The 17,649-nt window shown below is 35.2% G+C and overlaps 1 protein-coding gene and 1 non-coding gene across 3 annotated transcripts in view; one reads left to right on the top strand and one right to left on the bottom strand.

Moving 5' to 3' along the window:
* The window catches only part of LOC138710843 (uncharacterized), an 858,539-nt gene that overhangs the window by 748,692 nt on the left and 92,198 nt on the right, over window positions 1-17,649 (bottom strand). The gene's annotated exons all lie outside the window — the stretch shown is intronic.
* On the top strand, window positions 2,479-2,550 carry TRNAY-GUA (transfer RNA tyrosine (anticodon GUA)). Its single transcript has one exon. It is a non-coding gene; the product is annotated as a tRNA-Tyr (tRNA).

Raw genomic sequence — 17,649 nt, 5'->3', positions numbered from 1 at the left:
AGAATACCTTTGTCATTAACCATTCTGGTCACACAGTTTTTTGAGACGTATTCCAATAATTCACATTAATCTAGATTTTCTGCGCACTACTTTAATCACGGCTAAAGTCAGACTGAATAATCAAGGACTGAGTTACGGTGTGGATTATCTTACAACTAACAAGGAGAGGACATGCTCTGTATATCATTGAATGTAATAAGATTGTGTGAGATGAAAGTATAAGAAGTATTGTTTAAATTCATACCTGGTATGGGTGGCCAATGACCACTCGTTTTGGAAATATTGGTTATTGTTTGTGACACACTTCCGTTAGGTGCCTAACAGGGAAGCATTAGACTGTGTAACAGCGTAGCCCATATGGTTGGATGCTGAGTTGTTATCCAGGCAACCTGAGTTCGAATCTTAACTAGTCCTATATATTTTTTTAATAATGATTAATAGTGTGATCACAGTAATCTATTTACATATATCATATTTCTCAATGTATTCAATGCTTCATTATGTTTTAAACAAATTACTAATTAACTAACATTGTATCGTAAAGGATAAGCAAGGAAATATTGCTCACGTAGGCAGATGACTGGTGTCTGTTCTGTTTCTATTCCACTTCATTTTGCACATGATTCATTATGATAAATGTCATAAAAATACACAAAACATACATATTTCCTGCACCATACACGGCAAATGAAAGAAGGTTGTCCACAGTCACAAACACTTCTTGTTCGTTTATTAATTTTGATGCATACCACGCATATTTCAACATGGCTTGGAATATAGGAGCTGACAACTGAAAGTGAATTAAGGAGTGAATTTTGAGGGCATCCTCCCTTGAAGCAATTTGTCGTCTAGTTTGTAAAAGAAAAGAGCTATTTTGCAAATATTTGATAAAAATCCTTACCTGTCTAAAAAAATAAACATCACAGGACTGGCATACTGGCATAATCCAGTACATTTGGGTGAAATAACTATAAGGTTGCACGTTACTTCATTTTCTTCATTTGTAAATATTTCATCATACCTGCCCTTCCCACGAGTCCAGAATTAGAAGAAATGGCTGCTCTTTCACATATGTCTTTATTACTTTCTCCAGGTATTGCTTATGGAGTGGAGATGTCAGCTTTCCTGATGAAGAACGTGTAACACATATATTTCCGAATTTAGAAGTGAGATTATCTACTTGACGTTGCACTCTTGGGCCAAATTGTCCTTTTGATAATAATAATAATAATAATAATAATAATAATAATAATAATAATAATATCAAGTTTTAAAAAATGAGAAGGCATTAGGATTCGAACTGGGGTTGCCTGAATGACAACTCAGCATCAAACCATATCAGCTACGCTCTTACATAGTCTAATGCTTCCCTATTAGGCACCTAACGGAAGTATGTCACAAACAATAGCCAATATTTACAAAACGAGGGGTTATTGGCCACCCATACCAGGTATGACTTTAAACAGTACGTCTTGTACTTTCATCTCACACAATATTATTTAATTCGGTGATATACAGAGCGTGTCCTCTCCTTGTAAGTTATAAATATCTTGCGTAATGCTGAGAAATACTAGAGCGCATGTAAAGATTCGCAGCTTTCAACTCTCGATTGTTTACTGTAGAAATAAAAGCACGGAATTGGAAGGCGGTAAAAGGAAGCGTGCGTGTAATTGGACTGTGGAAGAGGAAAAGACGTTCGAAAAGGAATATCAATAATAAAAACAAATTCATGTCGACGAACAAGAATTCCGAGAAACAGCGAGGTTGGAAAGAAATTTACGACGGATTCTGTGTTGGTACGGGCCGCAGTATTGCTCACCTGAAGAGGCAGTTTATTTCCAGAAAAATACAATGCAAAGGAATTGTAAATTAACAAAATTCTAGCACTTCCCTGAAAGAGAGAGTTCTCGTTCTCAGGGGAGGATTCGATACATAATAAATTTACAATAATAAATTACAATAAAATAACATTTAAAAATTAATAACTGCTCATAAATTGCGTACATATATATTCTTAAATTTCAAACTGTTGTAGGTAAATATATATGCATATTTTTTGTTAATTTGTTATAAATTCTTGGGCCGATATTAGTACATATTATTATTATGATTTTCTTTTTCGTCTCCATTCACGAACTCGACAGATAAAAGCTACGTTGAAATCCCCATAGTCAGCCATTTTGCAGGATAGTCCGTCTTTCAATACCTTCCCCCGCCCCAGTGAAACTAAAATCTAAGTCAGATTAGATACTATAGCCATGTACCGAAGTACGTATGATATTTCTGTGCAGGAATTATATGCGTATATAATCACTTAGTGATTTAAGACGGTGCTCATTACGTCGGATCCCGGCCACTTAGTCACCTGTAATGAGTGCACCTCTGCACATTAGTGTGTTGGACATTGTGACACTGTCACACATCTGTGACGAAGTGAAGCTTAAGCTGAGAGGATTCAATCCGGCATCAGAATTGGAATCCGGTATGGCTTAGTGGATAGAGCGTCAACTCGTAGAGCTGAAAACCCGGGTTCGAATCCCGGTACCGGAGAGAATTTTCCTCCCGTCCACCGATCATTCATCGGATTAGATACATTTAGTATTTCATTGTAAATCCAACTCTGGAATACGTCACGCAAAACGTTAGTCCATTGTTAATTGAATGTATATTTTAATAAAGTTTATGAAAAATCCCCGTTGAATTTAAATATTTGCGAAACATAGGATATTTTATAGTATGTGTAATTTATTAAATACCTTTTTCTTGCAATTCTACTTCGTTCTTTTCTCCGGGAATATAAGTTATTGAAGAAAATTTTGAAGTGAATAGGTTATATTTGAAGTTTTTTTTAAACAACATAGTCCAAAAACATACATTTTCATGAGAAACAAAAAAATTATCTGGCAGGAGTGTTGTTGAAACTTCAAATATGAAATTCTTCACGCCATTTTTAAGGTATTGTAGAAACTGAGGAAAACTGAAGTACATTTATAAACTTAAATTGCCTCATAGAAATACATGCATACATGCAGGTAACTGTGGACAATGGTTGTTTTAAGAAAAAATACTGTGTTTTGGCTGAAGTGTGTCTTTCCTTTAATCTTCTTTTTCTTTATTATATCCTGTTTCTTCTCCTCCCGTTGCTTACATTTCTTCCATGGGGTTACTTCTGCACCTAAAGATGATTCCATAACTAATACAACAATATTCACGTGCCCAAGCATTTTTCTCTGAGGTGGCTTTAAGAAGCAGTACTGCCAATCTACTATAGTTTAAAATTATATGGACAAATGTTTCAAGATGATATGAATGGAATAGCTGTAAATGCTACCATCGTTCTTGGTGGACAATAACTGTTTTTACAATATGATGGCTTTGGATTGTGGTTGTTTTATGAAAACCACTGAAAATTTCCATTCCTATAACTTAGGCATATTGCGTTTTTCCCCTAACAACTAATTCAGTAGATGACCGCTACAATACACTCACCATTATCTCAAAATTCCATTTTCTCGATTATGGTCACTTTAAAATAAACGCTTCATTTGTATTTAACTATTAACAAATATTTTAGGTTTATGCTTAAGTTCTTCACATTCGCTACATTTCAATCGTATGTTCTTAATATTCCAATATCTTTTTCGCTTTATGGTATATCAAGTTTTATATTAAATTTAATGGTCGCTTGGACCTAAAAAATGAGGATATCATGCAAGAACTTCAATTACTAACAGTCTCACAGTTTATAAACAAGTACCGGCTGCAGTAGAAAAAACCATGTCCAACGAATGAATCATTATAGATTTCTAGAAGTCATGCTTCAATATCGTCCCCAAGGGAAGAGATCTTTATGCCGTCCAAAAAAAAAAAAAAAAAAAAAAAGGAGGATCGAGAATGACTCACTGAGACCGTAACGGGCCTTAGTCCTTATACTTGTTTCAATGATGATGATGATGATTATTATTATTATTATTATTATTATTATTATTATTATTATTATTATTAAATTTAATGCAACCACAATAATTACTATTAATGGGAAACACAAGTACGTGAATCGTTTGTAGTAGAGTATGAAGTCACTAAAATATGACTAAAAAAATTTCAACATCTGACGTCAGTTGTTTAGCAGTGGTATGAGTTACATCACACTATTCTGACGTCAGTTGGTTAGCAACGGCAATGAGTTAGTCATTATATTGCGACTACTTTTTCTTAGCACCGACAATGAGTTAAGTTACATCACACTATTCTAACGTTATTTTTGTTATTGAATTGAGGTTCGATACCTGGGGGCTTCCAAGTGACGTTAGAATTGAAGTGTTGAACCTAATTAAGCCTCCAGCTTCCCGTAACCAAACATGTCTGCACGTTGCGATGATGAATGGCTGATGTCATTGTGGAATAAAGTAATAGGAGATTTCAACTTTGTGAGGCAGTTGTACAATATTATGCACAATAGTAAATTAACACGTAATTTTTTGCCGTTGTAACTAATTTGATTTCACTTTGAATTTTTTAGATTTGTTTTATTTTAATATGAAAAGCGAATGAAGAACGAGTTATATGCCACAAATAATAACTTTATTTAAATTAATCCCCTGCATCATTAAAAGTGTGTTTTTATGGTGATAAGAAACTGATGCAAAACTGTTGCTTGAAAAGACACCTACAAATTGTGAGTCTCACTGATGATGACGTTTGTAGACGATGTGGTAAGCAAGAATGAACATCTTAAATCATCCTGCTACAATGCTCCGATCTGGATGGAGCTAGACGTAAAAGCCTTTCAGTTGTTTGAAACGGAAATACATTAATTTATTCGATTATAAATACTTGTACAGATACGGTATACGGCCTATATCAATAAGGCAAGGTTAGGTTAGGTAACGGTGGCTAGGGGCGACTTAGGGACAACCCTTTGCACGTCGGCCATACTGAGGCCAATTCTACACAGCGAATTAGTGGGATGAATGAGGATGAGGTGTACCAGCTCACCGGCCGCAAGTGACCCCTTACCCGCTCACCCATTAGGGGTTCTCTACCCCTCGTCCTAAGTTCATACCGCCAAGATGACCAAGGAGCACATGATCCATTCCAACGACTCTTCAAAGATGTCGAAGCGCCCTTGGAAGTGCTCTTAAGTAATGAATCCTGGCAGAGATATTCCGAAAGGCTAGGAACCCAGGAACGGTTGCGGAGAGGACGCCTCCCACATGCGTTTTGACCTGAATATATCCATGGAATGAGACGAAGAAGATGAATGATATGAAAACTAAATTATTTTTCTACACTGGAGTGGAAGGGAAAATTGATCGCGGCAATATAAATTCCAACCCGGCATTTACCTAAGTAACTGTGGAAAATCACACAAAAAACACAGTCGGGTTGGTCGGTCCGGGAATCGAACCACGGACCTCCCGAATGCGAGTCCCATGCTGAACGTATGAACCACTTTGCTCGGTTATATCAATAAAGAAATGGACGGAAAAAATAGGGTATTTTAGACGATCTGCGAACGTAATTTTAGCTAAAATGAAACGTCCAGAAATTATCATTATTATTATTATTATTATTATTATTATTATTATTATTATTATTATTACTGCTGCTGCTACAGTGTCAAGTTGAAGTCACACTTTTGAAACTGAAATAAAACTAATCCAAAGAATTCCAAGTGAAATCGGTTTTTGTCACAATGGCAAAAAATTACATGTTAATTTATTATTGTGCATAATATTATACAACTGGTTCACAAAGTTGAAATTTCCCACTACATTGTTTCACAATGACATCAGCCATTCATCATCGCAACGTGCAGGCATGTTTGGTTACTGGAAGCTGGAGGCTTAATGTGGGTTTAACATTTTAATCCTAACCTCACTTGGAAGCCCCCAGGTTTCGAACCTCATTTCAATAACAACGAACCCCCGCCGCATTACATAAAATGATTTATCGACTGGCGATACCCTCAGTCATTACGCCACGTCCTCTAAATCACGTACAAATTTGATAAATAAAAGTAGTGAAACATTCAGATGCACATATGCTGGGGAAGAACACGCAGATTTGGGAGTATCAGCTGATATGTCAGCAACCATTCCGAATCCAATGTGTCCGATGAGTGATCTTCAAAACAAACATCCTGTTTTGACTACCCCATCCATCGTTACTACCATGACAAATTATTACGGGCACCATTACCCTCAATATCATCATCACCTTTTCGCTAATGACTTCATCTTCAGCTCCATCGTCATCATCATCTGAATCTTTTCAACGTTATCTTTATCTTAAACATAATTTTCTTTTTATCATTGTCATTATTTCATTTATATCTTATCATCAACCTCATCCCCACATCAATCGTAATCATTATCATTATCATCTTCAACATATTCGTCATTATTTCATACACTTCATAATCAATATCTTCACCATCCTCTTCCTTTTCCTCCTCCTCTTCCTCCTCCTCCTCATCATCATCATCATCATCATAATCATAATCATCATCGTTACTACCACCTTTTCAACATCATCAATTTATCATAATCTTCTCGCCTTGTGCGGGCTTCTGGAAAAAGAACTAAGGAAAAGACTAGTGAATTGCTTTGTGTGGAGTGTGGCATTATATGGGGCAGAAATGTGTACATCACGACAAAGTGAAGAGAAGCAAATACAGGGTTATTTCCGATCTCTGATGACGAATTTGAATGACGTCATGTGCGTCAGGAATCACACCGACAGCTGAATTGCGGCAAGAGGTGACAGACCAGTAGTGAGTGATTTCATAATCAGAGGGCATGGTGTATCACAGCAGCAATGCCCAAGAAAATCGAGCCTTTTGGGAGGAGTACATAACAACTCTTTCCGATGCCAAGTACAGTTACGTGAAAAATCATAGGAGCCTGCAAAAAAACGTGATTTTGTTATTTCCAAGAAAGTTATCTTGTGTGTATTTAATAAGACTGACAAAGCTCGGATGGGATTAATTCCAGAGTGGAAAAAGCAAGCAAATCCACCCCCCCCCGTCACAAGTCGCCGCACCTCACGAGATGATACAAATTAATTCCATTCGAGCTTTACCAGTCTTATTAAGTACACAGAAGATGCCTTTCTTGGAAATAACGAAACTTCGTTTATTGCAGACTTCTTTATTTTCACTTAACTGTACTTGACACCAGAATGGGTTGTTATGTACCTCTCCAAAAAAGGAAATTTTTGCTGTGAGTCGTCGTGAACTCTATGAGATCACTAATTACTGGTCTGTCACCTCGCGCCACAGTAAAGCTGTCGTGTGGCTCCTGACCCTCATGATGTCATTCAAATTCGTTATCAGAGAACTAAAACAACCCTGTAGAAACATTTGAAATATGGATATGGAGAAGAATGGAGCGTGTGACGTGGACAGACAGAGTAAGAAATGAAGCTGTCTTGGAAAGAGTGGGTGAAGAAATAATGATGCTGAAACTGATTAGGAAGAGAAAAAGGAATTTGTTGGATCACTGGTTGAGAAGAAACTGCCTACTGATGGATGCACCGGAAGGAATGGTGAACGGGAGAAGAGTTCGGAGCAGAAGAAGATATCAGATGATAGATGACATTAATGTGTATGGATCACACGCGAAGACAAAGAGAAAGGCAGAAAGTAGGAAAGATTGGAGAATGCTGGGTTTGCAGTGAAATACCTGCTCTTGAGCAGAACACTATGAATGACTAGTAATTCCACAATTTGGGACATTTCGCCGATATCTACGGCTGACCACTAGGATCCAGAATAGAAAGTAGAGGTTAACTTAAAAATAAAATACAATATGATTTGCGGAAAGAATAAAAAACAATGATAGATTTAAAAATAAAGTACAATTTGATTTTCGAGAAACATGAGATGAAAGTGCAATAAAGAATAATGAAGTGAAATAAATAATATTACGTAGTGTTATACAAGTGATTGTGTAAAATGGATAATGCATCTCTCAATATCATTAGAAAAATTTTGTTAATGTCCTCATTAGAAAATTTAAGAGAAAGAAGATAATTCTTTGTCTTCCACAACGCAAAAACTAATTGGGATTTCCCGGTCTCAATAGTTATGGAGTTAAATTGTTAGTGAAAGCAGTGGAAAGGCGAAAGGAAAATATAATTGGGATTCCAATTTCACACAGTAAACAAGTTAGAACTTTACTACATGCAGATGATCAAGTTGTAATATGAAATTCAGAAAATAACCTACAAAAAGCAACATGATATATACAGTTAAAAATAATTGAAGAATACAATTTAACAAAATCAATACTGTACAGAAAGCAAAGTCAATGGAATTTAATAGTCTGTCACCCATAAGAAGCTAAATTGTTGTAAACAAACAAATTATCGAACAGGTAAACCAGTTTAAATATTTAGGTAGACTACAGAGTTGAACAACGATCGAGAAAGTAATACAAACATCGCCCGCAAAGCTGAAAACCCGCACGACAATTTTGTCTACGTCGCGTCCTTGGCGTAAAGACTACTTGTGTTTCAAGACTTCGGAACTTCGGGAGTGATCAACTCTCGAACGTCAAGCAGCCTTGAATCGCCACAGTTCTTTATACCAGACTGAACTTTTATCTTCTTTGGCAACTGTTTTGTGTGTGTGTGTGTGTTTGTGTGTGTGTGTATATATATATATATATATATATATATATATATATATATATACATATATATATATATATATACATGTATATTTAAAGTACCCTCTTTGAAACATTATCTCTACCTTTCAGTGCATAATAATCCGTTCTCCAATCTTTATTTAATTACTAGGCCCTATTAAAAGGCTAGGAATTTTCTTTTCACATGTTTGAGATCAAGTGTGCAATCTTAAATAAAAAAAAAATATTAACGCTTTATTTAACGTTATGTTTTATCGTTCTTAGAAATGCAAATTTATTTGAGAATTATTTATTCTACTTATATAACCATAGGTAATATCATATAATAGAACCAGAACGTTTTGATAACTAAGATACTGTTCTGTTTTGTCTTTTTGTCTCAATTAAACATTTATAATTTTGTTTGTTTCAATGGTGTATGTTATTCAAAGTTTCGAAATCTTTCCACGTCGACCAAATGCAATTTCGAGAACAATAGAACAGTATATAGGCCTATAGTCCTCTTGTTCGAGAAGGACTATATATAGTCATCTTGTTCAAGAATGATGAGCGAGACTCGAAGCGCACAAGAGTTAAGAGCCAAGACTCGAAAGACAAATGCAACGAACAGAGCGAGAGACAGCGGTAGTTAGTTTTCTTCATCTCTAGTAGACTAATATTATTTCATATGAAACTGAATTTGATATTAATCATAACTTAGACAAAGTTACTGATGTCATTGACAATGAGTTTAAATCAAAACAAACTTTAACTAAAACTCGGATAAGATTGAATAACATATTGACTCTTCCGACTCTACTGTATGGTTGTAAGAACTCTGCAATAAAGAAAACATAATAAGAAATAACTGCTACGGAAATGAAATATTTCAGAAGAATTGTAAGTTATAAATGGAACGACTACAAAATAGAAATTTTGAAAGAATTGAGAATGACGTCAGCAACAGACATCTTAGGTTACTTAAAAATTACAATCAGGCGGGTATAAGAAACTAAAGGGGACCGCTGAAGAGACTTCTCGAACTCGAATATGAGACCCGAACAGGTTAATCTGTGGCCCAACTCCTGGAAGGTACATACTTATAAAACTCGCAAAAATAAGTTTTCACAAATTCTTTTCTTTGCATCGAAAATCGAAACCTGTGGTAGATACTGGTGTAGACATACGTATTTAACATTTTCTGAAAGAATTAGCACAATCGGTTGGGGTTTATAGATTTTATTAGCGTTTATACAAATCGCAATTTCGTCTCCTGAAACGAACGATTTTCCCATTTGGAAGTCATACACAAACAAACTTATGTTTCTCTGCACAGGACCATGAAACTTTTGATAGATATGTATACAGACACATGAATTTAGCATCTTTTTAAGGAATTAGAAGAATCTGTTGGAATATGTAATTTTTATTCATGCTTATATGTATGTATTTATTTACACTGCAAGTGGGCAAGCACCCGATGGCAGTGGTATACACAATATAAACAACACACAATAAAATTTACAATACACAATACAATTACACAATACAAATACAATTATACAATACACAATACAATTTAACACAATAATTAGAATTAATAATAATAATACATAAAATAACCTAATTAATATGTGAACCTAATTTTACAATACAACCTACATATGTATAGGCCCAACATAAGTTTCACATTGGTGCTGATAATAGTCTTTCACTTTACTCTCATCTCTCTCACTGTATTGGCACTATGACGCATTTCACTGACACTTTAGGACACATTTCACTGATACTCTGCAACACATTTCACTGACACTATAGGACACATTTCATTTGCATTATAAATTATCACTCATCGGAACTATTCACTGCACTGTAAAACGATAACTTCACTGGCTCACCACGCTTCACTGATACAACAGCTCAAATAAGACAAATACGTATGCATACTTATAAACAGAACTACATTTAAGCTAAACATTTCTAGTATAAGACCCTCTTACACGCTATTTTTAAATAATTAACAATTAAAACCAAGGGAGTAACTCGTCAGGCTAAATAAATACATGTCACCTTAAAAAAATTAAATGTTAAATGTCACCTTAATTTTAATTTACACTTTATACACAACTTTTTAAGTTATTCTTGAATCTCCTTAAGGAAGGACAGCCCTCAAAGACCGCTGTAGGTAGGTCATTCCAATCATTTATAGTTATATTTAAAAATGAGAATTTACCTACATCCGTTTTCTGTTTCCTACATTTGACTTTAAAATCATGATCGTTCCTACCATAGTACGTTAAAAAAATTAATTTTCACAAATTATTTTCTTTGGGTCGAAAATCGAAACCTATAGTAGATACTGATGATAATGAAGAAGCCATAAGAGAACAATGGTTATAATGATGATAAAGCAATATCCCCACTTTCAGAAGTCCAGAAATTTATCGATGAATTGTAAATTTATATGGTGTTTGAAATGAGATGGTCCTATTTAGCAGACGGAGACGATATTGTAAGTTGTATAAATCATATTGACGAGTATAGGCGCTTGTTGGACAAGCTGGTTGTGTCGTAAAAATTTTGCTTCTTGCTTGACCCGATGCAAAGTTCTTGAGGTCACGCTTACGCCAAGGTGGAATAAAACTGTTTGATTACACGGCATTCGCTAACTCCCTCCAACCCCTAACCCTTTTTACTATTTCAAAGGTAAAAAAAACACTTGAATTGGCGAAACAGCTGTTGTTTTCACCAGCGCTTTCTCTCGTTTTTTATATGCGAAGAATTTTCACATTTATGTCGTACTTAAACTAAAAATTTAATTTACATCTCAGACTCCTGAATAGTCTTCTTTCGTATAAAAATTATTTGCATTTACGACCTTCCGGGTTATGAGTATTCGCTGTAATACCAGAATTTCTGATGATACATTCAGCCAGTCTCTTTGTTAATATATATACTCCTGCAGGAATAAAATCCACCTGAGTGAACAATTCAAACGTAAAAAATATCATAGCGTGAGTAGAGTGCTGTGAAATTTCTGGTGTATGGAGACGTTCCATCGACATTCACATGACTACAGAATAGGGTTTAAGGCTTATAAAAGCTGATATAAGCCTCTCAAAATAGATCTTTCGCTGTGTATTTAGTTCATCAGAACCATTGTCATAATCATTTGCATCTCCATTTACTTTCTAAGGTTTGAATTATCTGCAACCCTCTTTTCTTATTGTTTTTAGAAAATTCCAAATTCACTTTATGGAACTCAGACATCATTCGTTCGCTCCTTCCTTCCTTTCTTCATTCATTATAGTTTTCTGCGTAAGTAAAGGTATTTCACTACAAATCCAGCAGTCTCCAATCTTTCCTATCTTCCTCTTAGTCTCCGTATACGATCCACATACCTTAATGTCGTCTATCATCTGATATCTTTTTTGGACAGAACTTTTCTTCCGTTCACCACTCCTTCCAGTGCATCCTTCACTAGGTAGTTTCTTCTTAGCCAGTTATCCAGACTATTTGTTATTCTCTTCCTGACCAGTTTTTTAGAATTATTCTTTTTTCATCTGCTCTTTCTAGCCCAGTCTCCATTCTTTCTCTGTTTGTGCATTTCACACGCTCCATTCTTCTCCATATCCATATTTGAAATGCTTCCAGTCGTTTCTCTTCTAGGCCCAATTTCACTATTATTTATTATTGTTATATTAGTAGGCTTATAAGGTTTATAGGTATATACAGTTGTAATATGGCTTTCATTCCAATTATGTATTTTAATCTACTCTGTAAATGTCCCTTCAATCCTCCTAAATGTAGTAATTTTAGTATATATTGTAGTTGTTATGATATGTGATTTGGTAACTTAGATATGTAAATCCAGCCACTTTTTGCATAATTTTATTAATTATTTATTATTAACATTATTTCTGTATTAATTGGATTTGTTACATTAGTTTTCTCGGTATATATTTTCATGTTCATTACTTTGGCAAAGTCGTGAGGATTTTGTTATTAACTGTAAAGTATTGTTTCAAATTCGGCTGCCATTTTATAACTACTTCGGCAACATATACTCGTAATATGTTAATCAGCGTCGGTGACAGAGGGCAACCTCACCTGACTCCTCGACTTATATTATTTGTGAGTGCTCCTTCTTTAATTGTTCTTATTCGTATAACATGATATATTATACATTGGTTGTATTGAATTGATTTGATGTGTCCGTATTCCACGTTTAATTTTTGTACGCATTTTATGCAGATCAATTAAGTCACCAGAAATTAGAAGTCAACAGATCTAACCCGTTCCGTTGACAATAATGGTGGTGACGTAATAAACAGTTGGCTATCCTAAAGTAGACTGTGTATCTGGGTTTCTAAGGAGGTAAACCTGTAGGAATGTGCGAGTTAGAGTATTTAGGTATAGGGACATGTGATGTTTAGGATGGCAGTTAGCCTCAAAATTAAAACCAACAACCACAAGCCGTAACAAACTCGTTTCTCCTTACCCTACTCTTGAAACTCGTGAACAGCAATAATCCTGTATGGCCGCCATTTTGGTTACCTTTTCCGCTCTTTGACATGTTTTCTGAGGAGACTGCTGCAGACGAGCTCTAACGTAGGTCCTGCGTTTGCCAAACCAGATGCGCGTTGCTTGCCAGTCTCGTTAAACTAACTTTCACGCTAAATTCAGTACTGTGTCTCTCTCATGGGAGGCACGCGCACATCATATGGAATATCCTTTGCGTAGCAACTATGGAGTTTAATAATTATGCACCAATTTTTCAATTAATACATACGTTGAGGCAACGTATACGTCATTCACCTATACAAACAAGAATAAGCAATAGGCTAAGCGAAAGTGAGAGAAAAATTAAACTCCCGGACGACGACAGGGCGTCGTTACTAGGATACCTTACAATATTTAACCGGAAAACAGAACAAAATTCTCACAACGCCCACGTCGTTTAAATTAAACCTTGTCCGAAGTGGTGTAACTGTACACATAGTTAGAGATGTCGCCATGTAATTTGTCCGCGAGGTGCGCAGATGGTGGTGGGAGGGTGGGCGTACGGGAGGGTGGAGTTTACAGCCGGATCAGTTTACGAGAATACAGCGCCTCTCTTTTATTTTCATGCACTCACGATGTCCAGAACGGGATCAGGATAAGGTGGCTATCGTGTCGATACAACTCCTGCCCAAGGTCGTCAAATCAGCAGACTGCGCCAGCCGCATGTGAGCTAAGCATGTCTGAGCGGCTGGGAGCAGTATTAGTATTAGTATTTATTTAACCTGGTAGAGATAAGGCCGTCAGGCCTTCTCTGCCCCTCTACCAGGAGATTCCAACTATAATCTGAAGAATAAAATTACAATTAGTATTAAGTTTACAATTATAATTACAAATAAAATTACAATTACTATCAAATTTACAATTACTATTACAATAAAATTCAAAGTACGAAAATCTTACCTGACTAATTAAAGCTAGATAATAAATCATAGAAAAACAAAGAATATTTTATATTTATTGAATTACAAATTAAACCTAGAATAACAAAATTATATAGTGATGAAATTACTGGCTATAGAAATATTTTGTGATAGATTAAGGAAACTATTTACAAGAAATCAATTACTGACCAAGTGCCTAGTAAGTTTGCGTTTGAATTCAACTTTATTTCGATAGTCCCTGATGCTAGCAGGTAGCGAGTTCCAGAGTCTTGGCAGGGCTATTGTGAAAGAGGATGAGTATGAGGAGGTGCGATGGGATGGTATTGTTAGTATTGTTTCATGACGAGAGCTTGTGTTCAGATTATGGTGGGAAGAAAGGTAAGTGAAGCGAGACGACAGGTACGAAGGAATAGAAGACTTCAAGATTTCGAAGAGAAAGAGAAATGAATGTAAATTTCTTTTCTTATCTAGTTTAAGCCACCCTATTGCTTCCAGGGATGGGGTAATATGATCATATTTACGAACATTGCTTACAAAACGTACACATAAATTATGAGCACTTTGAAGTTTCGTTTTGTTGTCGCTGGAGATGTCAGTCAGTAAAATGTCAGCATAGTCAAAATAGGGAAATACAAGTGTCTGTACAAGGAACTTTTTTAAGCAAGAGGGGAGATGAACATTTATCCTTTTTAGCACATGGATAATAGAATATACTTTTCTGCAGGTTTCTGTGAATTGCATGTCCAAGTTGAGATTATTATCCGTGTGAATGCCAAAATTTTTTACTGAAGAACTGAAAGGGATATGCACTGTACTTACTTTAACGGGGAAATGTCAAGGTGTTTTACAACGTCGGTTTGCAGTATCGGGGAGAGGAGTATAGAAAGGGGAAGACTCTCGTCACGTGATCTAAAGGTAGAAGTGACTGACCATAAATTGGTTTCTGCGTCGCGGACAAATTACATGGCGACATCTCTAAGCTAATTTAAAACCCACTATTTTTATATGAAACATTCTACAGTTCCAGTATCACTAAATATCGGATGGAAAACAGCAATTGTGAACGTCTAGTATTACTTTAAGATACAAACGATAGTAAGGACGGAGTAGAATAAAAGTTTAAATTCTTGAAGTCTGATGATGATATTATATTAATATTGGAACGATGTGCACTTTCTCGTTGGTGTTGTCAAAGCCGTGCGGAATACAATCGATAATTTAATTATATACACCACAGACTGAACGGGGAATGTACAACCTACATTCCTGAACCGTAATACGTGCATACTCTCAAATCTATCGTAAGCATTCACATCATTTTCGCTAGACTCGCTTGTTCCAGTGGAAATTAATTAACAACTAATGTAATAGAAATAAGCAGAAGCAAGTAGCAGCTTCTAATTTATAATATATTAGTGCGATTTTTCATCTTATTTAAATATGAAATAACTTAACATCACATATGCGAGAGATAATTAAAATAGGAATCTTTATAAATCAATCTGCTTAAAAAAATAATAAATACTTCTGGTTGCATTTTGTTTTCGAGATTAGCCTACCGTTAACCCTAAAAAATTAATTTCATTTTTAGTACAGTGCTCTGTACAACAACGGTTATTACGAATTTTCTGCTGACACTGCAGACGGAAAAACAGAGTGAATGTTTTTCGATGAGCGGACCAAGACTTTTACTTCCCTCCGTAATATATAGCTTTTTGAGTGGCTCACAGTACAAATGGTGTAATTCCATCTGAGATACTTCCGTGAAATATGAGTATTTCTCTGAGTTCTGTGTTAATTGGTATACCTACGTATTTCCTTGCAAAATTGAAAAGTATGGATATTCTTGCCACAAATATGCCAGTAACTCCAAATGAAAAGTAGCGTTACAATATTTTTTCTCTGAGCAACTCAGTTATACTCGTATATAGCGTTTTCGCCAGGAAACAGGTTTCGCAGAAGCGAATGCCGTCGCCCTTTACTCTTGCACAGTAGATCGAGAGTGTAAAAGTATTACGTTGCAGACTATAGACAGCTAACACCGGCTAAAGGGGCGTCAAGTTTAGAGCATTAATATATAGTTGACTTCAATTCAATGATACGTGAAATGTGAAGAAAGTAAAAAAAAATATATATATGTTAGCTTATATTTTATTTTTTGTTAGTTACAATGACTACTGATACATTTAGGCCTACTACGTCATATTACTTTTGACCAATAAAACTGTATGGAACGAAGTGTTTCAAGCAATCATGACTGTTTAGCCACAATTTTTATCACTTCCCTAGCACTTGTTTTTCTTATCACCTCTCTAGAATTTCTTTTTCTTTTATCATCTTTCTAGAATTTGTTTCTTTCTTTGCCAACATTGTACTTTCAATAATGGTACCTTATAAAATGATTCATATTTATTTCATCACCCTTAATTAAAAGTTTTCTATCATTTATCTTTTTGTTATTTAGGTTGTATTAAAACTTCTGCTGTATATTATGTGTAGTCACATATCAGAGATTGTTTAAATATATTGATAAAATTGAAGTGGAGTGCAACTGTTTTAATAAAAATGAAACTGAATCAACAAAGTCTTCTTGACTAGTAATCGTCTATATAGTTCAATGAAGATTGTATAGTTGGCACAACTGGTAACGAGAACAGCTAAACATAACACACTACTCTCACTTAGCGGAATATTGGTGGTACAATAATACAGTTTCAAGACAGTTTAGTATATATTTTAGTAAGTCAATATTTGATTTTATTAGAGTTTGAGATTTGGCACTTGGAACGTAACTAGTCTTTATAGAACAGGAGGGGTAACATTAGTAGCAAAAGAACTAGCTAGATATAGAATAGACTTTGTGGGAGTACAAGAGGTTAGGTTAGATGGGAATGGCATATCACAAATAGGAGATTACTTGTTGTATTATGGGGAAGGAAACAATAATCACCAATTAGGAACAGGATTCTTTGTACATAAAAGAATAAAATCAGCAGTAAAAAAGGTCGAATTTATCAGTGACAGGTTATCATATTTAGTACTTAAGGGTAGATGGTGCGACATTATGGTTATAAATGCTCACGCCCCTACAGAAGAGAAAGACGACTATATAAAGGATAGCTTCTATGAAGAATTGGAACATACTTTTGATCAGTTCCCTAGATATCACATGAAAATTTTATTGGGGGATTTCAACGCTAAAGTAGGACGGGAGGAGATTTTTAGACCAACTATTGGAAAAGAGAGCCTACACGCAATTAGTAGTGACAATGGAGTTAGATTAGTCAACTTTGCCACATCGAAAAATTTAATTGTCAAAAGTACAACATTCCCCCATAAGGATATACATAAATATACTTGGACTTCTCCAGATGGATTGACACACAACCAAATAGATCACATCTTGATAGATAAACGGAGACATACTAGTATAGTAGATATTCGAACTTTCAGGGGTGCAGACTGTAATTCTGACCATTATTTGGTGATTGGAGAATTAAGAGAAAGATTATCAGTAGCCAAGCGAGTAGAGCAACAAGTTAATATTACTAAATTCAATATTTTGAAAT

This window comes from Periplaneta americana, chromosome 12 (genome assembly GCF_040183065.1).
Source record: "Periplaneta americana isolate PAMFEO1 chromosome 12, P.americana_PAMFEO1_priV1, whole genome shotgun sequence".
Classification (NCBI taxonomy): Eukaryota; Metazoa; Arthropoda; class Insecta; order Blattodea; family Blattidae; genus Periplaneta; species Periplaneta americana.
This window is presented reverse-complemented; position numbering and strand designations above follow the sequence as displayed.